This window comes from Salmo trutta, chromosome 19, assembly GCF_901001165.1.
Source record: "Salmo trutta chromosome 19, fSalTru1.1, whole genome shotgun sequence".
NCBI classification, from domain to species: Eukaryota; Metazoa; Chordata; class Actinopteri; order Salmoniformes; family Salmonidae; genus Salmo; species Salmo trutta.
In genome coordinates this window covers 43,391,403-43,400,160 of record NC_042975.1, presented here as the reverse complement: position 1 = coordinate 43,400,160, position 8,758 = coordinate 43,391,403, and positions in this window count along the sequence as shown.

The window sequence follows — 8,758 nt, the reverse complement described above, 5'->3', positions numbered from 1 at the left end:
ACTGTAACTGCACTTCCTGTGTCACGAAGACGGGGTGTCGCTTTGAATTAGGTCCCCATCACCCCACACAAAAAACAAATGGCCCGGAAGTGGGTTAGAACATATAGGCCACTGTAACAAGAGGTCTTTAGTTTAAATCAAAGTCATTGCTTGATGTGAGACCAGTATGACTGTGTGCGTGATAAGACAAGTTGATTTATATTTGCGTCTGTGAGAGGGATGGGATGTGTGCCTTCCCATGGGCGGATGGGTAGTGTACTGTCTCTTGGATGCCCTGGAATTAGAGAGGCTTTTTGACTTGAACTGATATGATGTAAAGAGATTTCTAACCCTGAAGATGGACAGGACATATGACATCACCAGCCAGTAGCCACAGACTCTATTTCTCCTCTGGGAAGAACAACTCAAAGCTTACCGTTGACATGGTTATCTACAGCGAATATTGAATATGTAATTTGATCAGCAACGCAATGTGAAATGCACTCCACATAATGGCACTGTGTAATATCGATTCTTTCAGTTATCGCTCATTTTATTTCTGTCCTGTGACACTATACTCATCGTGTAGCAGCTAAACTAGATCTGGTGGCAATCCCCTATTAGTCTACTACAGGCAGCAAGGGAAGCACATCATGCATGGTCAATCCATTGAGTGATGTGAACTGTAACAGGAAATGAGAGGCCGTCACAGACTCCTCTTCATCTGGAGAGACAGGATATGAGATACTTGACCTCTGACCCATATCACTGTAGATCACAATCTCTGCTCCTTAGATTCTTTTGTTCCTAATTGTTCCTTGCATGACCAATGTGTTTGTTTGCAACAGACAAGTTAAGCGACATCACTGTTCTACTGAGAGATCTCGGATTTGTGAGTTTCAGAATGAACTGTGCAGTGCTACAGTGCCATCAGTATGAGTCGACAGGGCACTCGCTCCCGACCTCACTTACTTGCCTCAGTCAGCCCTGTGTTTGTATTGACAGCCAGGTAGTGTTTGGCCTTGTTCGATATGGCGGTTGCTTCACTGAGCCGCAGCTAAAGAGATCATACCAAAGATGCAGGAGAAACAGTCCCTCCCCACTCTGGCAGGATCTTTGTCTGCCTCTGTTGGGTCAATACCAAACACAATCAATGAAGGTTCCAGGGTCGGAAGAGCATTGTGGCGATGTCATTTCTCTGTTTGGGCCATGGAAGAGAGTGGGTCAAAAATGCCATGGTACATGCTATGGTATGCAAACTTGGATGTAATTGTCTAGGATGCAATGCTTTAGTTAACCTAAAACGTGTCATTGCGGAATCTATCCAAATGAAGACACCTACTGGTTGCAGTCTAATAACAAAGAGAGTGCTGTATCACCAATGATGCCTGCATGTAAAATAAGGAATTAGAGCTGCTTATCATGTTCTATTTCCTGTTGTCCAAAAGCCTCTCCTTGAAGACAAAAGAGAAGAAAAGGCGACTCATGGAAATAAAAATGGGACGGGAGAGTTTTGAGGAGCGTCTGGCAGGCTATTCTCAGGTTCAGTGGTTCATTTGATGGGGGGGGGGCTTTACCAAGCAAGTAAATAAAATATGTTTTGCTGTATCAGGCACTTTCAACAAATTAAAGTCAATACAGCGGAACGGCCTGTTCCTGGTTCCCTCCGTCTGGCAGCAGTGATGAGACAGAGAGAGACCTGGGCTCTATGAGCTGCTGCAGCATGATGCTCCACTTCCACACTCCATCGTTCCCAGCCTCTCCCCCCTCTGCCACCCGCCACGTATCATTATAACTATTAATAACACCTGTCCAATAAGACAAACCACTGAACCACCCTGACCTAAACATGTCAAAATCCATATACTCTTTCTATGATATACCGTATCTCCAACCTCTCTTAAATGTTTGATGTTGAGGTTTTACTTGTGAAACATTTCCCTCCATACCAGTAGGAAATGTGTTTTAAGAGGAATAAGGAATACTCTAAAAGTAACATATTATACAAGGCTTCCCAATTGCAACAGTTCTACCAGAAAAGAGAGGAAGACAACAGGAATAGAACAAGTATGGTGGGATTTTCCCCCTGCAATGCTTACACATCTCCTCAAACTGGCTTTTTGCCCACAATCACATTAAAGTACAAACTGTTCATCTTTGTGTCTCATATCTCTTCTGACGGCTGTTCCAGACCCACTCTGCAATCAGAGGGAGAAGTTAGAGGCAGTCGCTGGGAAACCAGATTGTACCTTTTCTCCCTCACTGCTCCCTGGAGTCTCTCTGCTATCTGTGGAACCATTTCTGTACTTTCTCCACACTTCCCCCCCATCCCTCTGCTATCTGTGGAACCATGTCTGTACTTTCTCCACACTTTCCCCCCCTCCTCTCTCTGCTATCTGTGGAACCATTTCTGTACTTTCTCCAGTCTTTCCCCCCCACCTCTCTGCTATCTGTGGAACCATTTCTGTACTTTCTCCACACTTTCCCCCCATCCCTCTGCTATCTGTGGAACCATTTCTGTACTTTCTCCACACTTTCCCCCATCCCTCTGCTATCTGTGGAACCATTTCTGTACTTTCTCCACATCTCTCTGCTATCTGTGGAACCATTTCTGTACTTTCTCCACATCTCTCTGCTATCTGTGGAACCATTTCTGTACTTTCTCCACACTTTCCCCCCATCCCTCTGCTATCTGTGGAACCATTTCTGTACTTTCTCCACACTTTCCCCCATCCCTCTGCTATCTGTGGAACCATTTCTGTACTTTCTCCACACTTTCCCCCATCCCTCTGCTATCTGTGGAACCATTTCTGTACTTTCTCCACACTTTCCCCCATCCCTCTGCTATCTGTGGAACCATTTCTGTACTTTCTCCACATCTCTCTGCTATCTGTGGAACCATTTCTGTACTTTCTCCACACTTTCTCCCCATCTCTCTGCTATCTATGGAACCATTTCTGTACTTTCTCCACATTTTCCCCCATCCCTCTGCTCTGTGTCTTGCTCTTTAGTTTGCTAGCTGTTGTTTAAGTTCCCCAGTTCACGTGGAATACCCCACATGCACGAGCAGCCACATGCACACCTACAGTATGTTATTTCTCACATGAAAACATGCACACATTCACATTTTCTCTGATTCCAAACGTTGTTCTGCTAAGCCCGCTATTATGCATGAAATTATAGCAGTTACTCATTTGCTGGCATTCATGGACAGCAGTGGTATAACATAATTACACAAATATTTAATGTGGAAAAATCTCAGTGTACATATGGATTACAGAGGACCTTTGCATACCAAGTAAGCATTTAATTCACATTTTGAGAATGGAATAGAGAATGTCCTTTAAACCGTTTCAATGCATTCTCTTCTGTTGTGTTCCATTGGTGTAATCTGTGAGGGACAGTCACGTGGTGGAAGACTGGGCCATGGGTCTTTATTTGTCTACTCATGACGAGAGATACAGCCATTGTAGAGATTAAAATCATGTGAGCGGGAAGCATCAATCTAAGAGGAGGGCCTGCGCGAAGGCTAGCCCCCTCACACCTCCATAGGTACCCTGTGCAGGACGTGGCTCAGATACACTCCATTGAGCTCCTCATCTTCTTGATTTAAAGGTCTCTCAAGTGAGGAAGACAGAATGGGAGGGGGAGCGAGGCAAAATGGAGTTAGAACTGGTGAATTTCTTTCTATCCTCTACTCTCTCAAATCAAATCAAATGTTATTGGTCACATACATATGGTTAGCAGATGTTAGTGCGAGTGTAGTGAAATGCTTGTGCTTCTAGTTCCGACAGTGCAATAATATCTAACAAGTAATCTAACAATTTCCCAACAACTGAGAATATGTACATACACTGCTCAAAAAAATAAAGGGAACACTTAAACAACACAATGTAACTCCAAGTCAATCACACTTCTGTGAAATCAAACTGTCCACTTAGGAAGCAACACTGATTGACAATACATTTTACATGCTGTTGTGCAAATGGAATAGACAACAGGTGGAAATTATAGGCAATAAGCAAGACACCCCCAATAAAGGAGTGGTTCTGCAGGTGGTGACCACAGACCACTTCTCAGTTCCTATGCTTCCTGGCTGATGTTTTGGTCACTTTTGAATGCTGGCGGTGCTTTCACTCTAGTGGTAGCATGAGACGGAGTCTACAACCCACACAAGTGGTGTGTAGTGCAGCTCATCCAGGATGGCACATCAATGCGAGCTGTGGCAAGAAGGTTTGCTGTGTCTGTCAGCGTAGTGTCCAGAGCATGGAGGCGCTACCAGGAGACAGGCCAGTACATCAGGAGACATGAAGGAGGCCGTAGGAGGGCAACAACCCAGCAGCAGGAACGCTACCTCCGCCTTTGTGCAAGGAGGAGCAGGAGGAGCACTGCCAGAGCCCTGCAAAATGACCTCCAACAGGCCACAAATGTGCATGTGTCTGCTCAAACGGTCAGAAACAGACTCCATGAGGGTGGTATGAGAGCCCGACGTCCACAGGTGGGGGTTGTGCTTACAGCCCAACACCGTGCAGGACGTTTGGCATTTGCCAGAGAACACCAAGATTGGCAAATTCGCCACTGGCGCCCTGTGCTCTTCACAGATGAAGCAGGTTCACACTGAGCACGTGACAGACGTGACAGAGTCTGGAGACGCCGTGGAGAACGTTCTGCTGCCTGCAACATCCTCCAGCATGACTGGTTTGGCGGTGGGTCAGTCATGGTGTGGGGTGGCATTTCTTTGGGGGACCGCACAGCCCTCCATGTGCTCGCCAGAGGTAGCCTGACTGCCATTAGGTAACGAGATGAGATCCCTTGTGAGACCCCTTGTGAGACCATATGCTGGGGCGGTTGGCCCTGGGTTCCTCCTAATGCAAGACAATGCTAGACCTCATGTGGCTGGAGTGTGTCAGCAGTTCCTGCAAGAGGAAGGCATTGATGCTATGGACTGGCCCGCACGTTCCCCAGACCTGAATCCAATTGAGCACATCTGGGACATCATGTCTCGCTCCATCCACCAACGCCACGTTGCACCACAGACTGTCCAGGAGTTGGCGGATGCTTTAGTCCAGGTCTGGGAGGAGATCCCTCAGGAGACCATCCGCTACCTCATCAGGAGCATGCCCAGGCGTTGTAGGGAGGTCATACAGGCACGTGGAGGCCACACACACTACTGAGCCTCATTTTGACTTGTTTTAAGGACATTACATCAAAGTTGGATCAGCCTGTAGTGTGGTTTTCCACTTTAATTTTGAGTGTGACTCCAAATCCAGACCTCCATGGGTTGATAAATTGGATTTCCATTGATTATTTTAGTGTGATTTTGTTGTCAGCACATTCAACTATGTAAAGAAAAAAGTATTTAATAAGATTATTTCTTTCATTCAGATCTAGGATGTGTTATTTTAGTGTTCCCTTTATTTTTTTGAGCAGTGTATAAATATAGTCTGATGGCCTTGAGATAGAAGCTGTTTTTTGGTCTCTCGGTCCCAGCTTTGATGCAACTGTACTGACCTCGCCTTCTGAATGGTAACGGTGTGAACAGGCAGTGGCTCGGGTGGTTGTTGTCCTTGATTATCTTTTTGGCCTTCCTGTGACATTGGGTGCTGTAGGTGTCATGGAGGGCAGGTAGTTTGCCCCTGGTGACACGTTGTGCAGACCGCACCACTTTCTGGAGAGCCTTGTTGTTGGGGGCGGTGCAGTTGCCGTACCAGGCTGTGATACAGGATGCTCTCGATTGTGCATCTGTAAAAGTTTCTCAGGGTTTTGGGTGACAAGACAAATTTCTTCAGCCTCTTGAGGTTGAAGAGGCGCTGTTGCGCCTTCTTCACCGCACTATCTGTGTGGGTGGACCATTTCAGTTTGTCTGTGATTTGTACACAGAGGAACTTAAAACTTTTCACCTTCTCCACTGCTGTCCCATCGTTGTGGATCGGGGGGTGCTTCCTCTGCTCTTTCCTGAAGTCCACAATCATCTCCTTTGTTTTGTTGACGTTGAGTGAGAGGTTGTTTTCCTGACACCACCTCCCTGTAGGCTGTCTCGTCATTGTTGGTAATCAAGCCCACTACTGTTGTGTCATCTGCAAACTTGATGATTGAGTTGGAGGCGTGCATGGCCACGCAGTCATGGGTGAACAGGGAGTACAGGAGGGGGCTGATCGCGCACCCTTGTGGTGCCCCAGTGTTGAGGGTCAGCGAAGTGGAGATGTTGTTTCCTACCTTCACCACCTGGGGGGCGGCCCGTCAGAAAGTCCAGGACCCAATTGCACAGAGCGGGGTTGAGACCCAGGGCCTCCAGGTTGATGATGAGCTTGGAGGGTACTATGGTGTTGAATGCTGAACTGTAGTCAATGAACAGCATTTTTACATATGTATTCCTCTTGTCCAGATGGGATAGGGCAGTGTGCAGTCTGATGTGGACCTTGCATCGTCTGTGGACCTGTTGGGGCGGTATGCAAACTGAAGTGGGTCTTGGGTGGCCGGTAAGATGGAGGTGATATGATCCTTGACTAGTCTCTCAAAGCACTTCATGATGACAGAAGTGAGTGCTACGGGGCGGTAGTCATTTAGTTCAGTTATCTTTGCCTTCTTGGGTACAGGAACAATGGTGGCCATCTTGAAGCATGTTGGGGACAGCAGACTGGGATAGGGAGCGATTGAATAAGTCCGTAAACACACCAGCCAGCTGGTCTGCGCATGCTCTGTGAATGCAGCTAGGGATGCTGTCTGGGCCAGCAGCCTTGCAAGGGTTAACACGTTTAAATTTGTTAACAGTCAGGCTGTCCAGTAAAAAATCTGGTCACTATTCAGACCAGATTTAGTTGCAATAATACTGTAACTATAAAGTTTTTTCTAAAATGGTCTCTTGTCAATGAGGCTTGGAAGTATGTAAGGAGGAATAACGTGGCTCTGTCGTGCTGAAGTGCATTCATGGTTTACCAATGTGCCTTCACTCTCTCCCCCTTCTCTTCCTGTCCTCTCTTTAATAATAACCAAGGGGCTGCATCTGCAGTAATTTCACCCACGGTCGCTTTGCCCCCCTGGCTTGGTGGGACTTCCTGGAGGAGGGCCTGGTGTCAGTGTAACCCAATCAGCACAGACTGAGGTGTTCTGCAGCCATACAGCCGAGCATGGACAGAATTTATGTAGCAGCCCCCCAGCTCTGTCTGTGTCCTGTAGTGTGGCGGAGAGATGTTTTGCAGACGGGTGTATCTTGCCATCCCCAGAAGCTACTGGCAAACAGGTGAGAATGGCTTTCCATTCTGCTGTATTGAACTGGTAATGAGGACAGACCAGCTTTCCACATGGAGCTCCCACCTCCTGCTGACACATTCTCAGACGGTGTCTGGTACTCTGAGCTTATTGCCTGGACACACAACATGTGATTCATTATGCTTATTTCAGGAAGTTATATTCATCAAAACAGAAAATAAGCTCAGTAGCTGAGAGTTGCTGAGCTCATGGTTTAGAGAGTGTGAGTGATTGGGGATGTGTGAATTGATTTGATATTTGAGAGAGGCATGTGGAGCTTTTAGCGCTGTGCAGTGTGGGACTGGGAGCCCTTGTGAGAGCGACCCCAGGAGGGATGCCACATTAGCAGTGCGACCCCCAAGGCGCTACCTCGCTAAGAGGTTAGGACCTCTCGGCTGTGTGCTTGCGCTGCAGCTTGTTCAGCAGGATGGAGGGCCTTGACTCTTGTTGATGCCATGACGAACCTGCTACCCCCAGGGGTGCCACAGATGTTACAGGCTTGCAGGTCAAGGCTCCCCTGGAAAGGAGCTATTGTAGGGAACTAAGTGAAACACCATCATACAGCACCTTTAATGCATTATTTAAGCGTGATGTGTGGTATGCAGTGGTGTATAGCTGATGGTACTGCATGTATAACAGCAGGTATACATATAATATTGTTGACAAACGGTGCAGTGATTATGGTTGCCAACAGAGAATGTCAGGATGTGAGAGTAATTGCATATTGATTGATAAACAACATATCTTTAAGGTCAGTGGATCACATCCAGTCATTCTGATTACATTAGAAGCTTCAGCACATGGTGAGTGGGCATTTGAGGCAGAGCTAGCTGTGTGACCCAACTGACAACTGCTCCTTTTCTTCAGTTTTGATGAAAAAGTATTGCTCTTTTTTGTTGGCTATAGCTCATACCATGGTTATTATTTCCAGGTGGTATTTTAAAGAAGAAACAACACTTATTTTTAAAGACACAATACTTGCTTGTTTTTTTTGTGCTGAGTGGTGTAAAACACATGGACATTATTTTCAAGTGGGAATTTGAAAATAATGCCAGGTATGTGCAGAGCAGAATGGTATCATCTGTCAGTATTCTGTGATCAGTGCTCACTACTATCATATGTCACCAGAAGATGCTGCTGTTGCTCTCAGTCCAAACATACAACCAACCTGCTCCTCTTTTCCTTGTGTCGCTTTTTCATGTAAATAGGAGTGAAGAACATGAAAATCTGGCAGGACCAGAGCACCTAGACATTTCCCTCTTCCTCTTCTGGTCCATCTATTGATCTTTTGTTTTCTGTGGTTCATTGGCCTGTGGTTGTTTTGATGCTCTGTGTCAGAGGAGTGCTCAGAGAAATGAAATTGCATGAGCAGATCCTCACCAGTCAACTGTCTGTTTTTCGTCAGTGTTAATTTAGTTTAAAAAAATAGTGACTCAAATATTAATTAATCACCTATTTTTCTGTGGAAATTGACGAGACTATAACTGAGTAAGTAGACCCAGAAAAAAATATTACTAAACGAAAAATAATT